Source organism: Nannospalax galili, unplaced genomic scaffold (assembly GCF_000622305.1).
Source record: "Nannospalax galili isolate Female #2095 unplaced genomic scaffold, S.galili_v1.0 scaffold3, whole genome shotgun sequence".
In the NCBI taxonomy this organism is placed as follows: Eukaryota; Metazoa; Chordata; class Mammalia; order Rodentia; family Spalacidae; genus Nannospalax; species Nannospalax galili.
This window is the reverse complement of record NW_008351466.1, coordinates 1,357,206-1,359,337: the sequence shown is the minus strand read 5'-3', so window position 1 is coordinate 1,359,337 and position 2,132 is coordinate 1,357,206.

The following is a 2,132-nucleotide window of genomic DNA, read 5'->3' as shown; positions in this document are numbered from 1 at the left end:
GCTGATTACAAAAGTGAGAGATTCACAGAGCAGGCTTCCATTTGTACCATTGCTGACTTAGTTGCAGTTGCCACATGCAAGGACCAGAGAAGAGCTTTTGAGCCTAGGAGCTCAAATCAACAGCCCCCAGGATAATAGGCAGCAAGGCAGTAAGGACCATAATCTAAGACCACAAAGAATTTCTGCTAGCAACAAAATGAGCTTGAAACCTGATTCTTTTCCCAGACTCCACATAAAAGTCCAGCACTTTGATTTCATCCTTGTGAGGAATCAAGTGGGGAACTCAGTCCACTCAGACTTCTAACAGATCTGTGAACAAGCAAATGAACGTTGTCATAAGCCAGAAATTTGGGGAAAATATGTTGCATATCAATAGAAAACTGATACTGTGAGGACAGAGAAAATACCTACAAACGTCAGCTTTTACTGGAACCAGCTGCACAATTATAAGACAGTTAAAGCAGAAGTTACTATGCAAAACTGGCCATGCTACATAGCTGTTAGATCCAGGGTCTGATTTGTCTAGTATGGCTGATATAAAGTGTAACTCAAGAGGAGAAATATTATTGCATGTGATCACGTGAGGAATTCTTTGAGTAAGACTTTTCCCTGGACGTGACAGTATGTGTACCATTTCTGGCTCTTCTCCAAGAAATAGTACTTCCCTGGTCTTTGGAGCAACCAAAACCACTCCTGCAAATTTCCAAACATCTTCCCTCACAAAGGATAGACCTGAACAAAGAACTTTGAGGACTAGTATGAGTTGTCCATCTATTGCTTAATAAAACTTTGCAGATTAAAAAAAGGAATGCATGACTGTCCTAAATGTCATAAAGCTACCTCAGTAACTACGATGCTACTTGTGGGGTTTAAAAGAGGAATGTCCCCAGCAGACTCCATGTATTTGAATACTTGGCCCCAGTTGGTGGATGTTTATTCTTTAGTACACATAGTGATTGCAAATGAGACTCTGAAGTTATGGAATTGGTAATCCTCTCCCAAACCTTTCTTCATTTACCATAATTACTCCTTGAAATGATATGCTCTACAATTTAATGTATATTTTTCTATTTCCCACATTCCAAGCAAAGACTCTCTTCTGATATAGTATGGATTATTTTTCCTTGTGCATTACTGGGAATAGAATCTAGGGCTTTGTGCTTGCTAGGCATGCACTCCACTGAGTCATATCCCCAGCTCATGGAATTAAGTCCATACCTCCAATTCTCTGTCTATTTTACTATTTCTGATTTCCTTTATCAGAGAGCAAGCTCCTCAGATGATAAAAGTTCTTAACTCTTTTTTCTTCTAATCCTGTTGTCCTCAGATTACATCTATTCTGGATTTCTTCCAACCCTGGCAGGTTGGCAACTTGTCCTGCACTACCCCAGGAGTGCTACACGGTGTGGTAGCACAGCAGTGACGTTTTCCGTTGTTTCCAAACCTCCCCTGATAACGTCCAGTAACACATTGTCCCACCACTAACCATCTGGTACCCCCGGAATACCTGAGAATACACATAATTGTCCCTATGCTCTCATTAATGTTGGTACTAGGCCTTGAGATCCGCTTATTTTCACTTCTGGCTCAGTTTTCTCTCTCTCTCTCTGTTTTCTCTCTCTCTCTCTCTCTCTCTCTCTCTCTCTCTCTCTCTCTCTCTCTCTCTTTCTCTCTCTCCCCTCTCCTCTCCTCCTCTCTCTCTCTCCTCTCCCCTCCCCTCTTCTCTCCCTCTCCCCTCTCCCCTCTCCCCTCTCCCTCTCTCTCCACCCAAACTTTCATAAAGTAATAAGAAGTACGCTACTGGGGGTGGGATAGCAGCAAGCGTTTACCCCCTCTAGTAAGACAGATCTGAGATGCCATTGCAGGACGGTTAGCAAAAGACTTCCCTGTTTCCAAGGTAAAGTCACTGCAGCCATCTGTTTGGATCGGCATAAGCAAAATGATGGATAAGGATGTCTGCAGGCTAAAACTCTTTAAACGAGCCTAGCCCAGGTCCAGTCAGCGCTGGGAATGCAGCTGTCCTCAAGAGGTAAACCCTGCCCACAGACTGTGGCTCCTCCCACGGACCAAACGCAGTACTGCGTCTGTCCGCACCACGCAGGGGCAGGACCTGAGTCTGCTGCGTCCAGAAG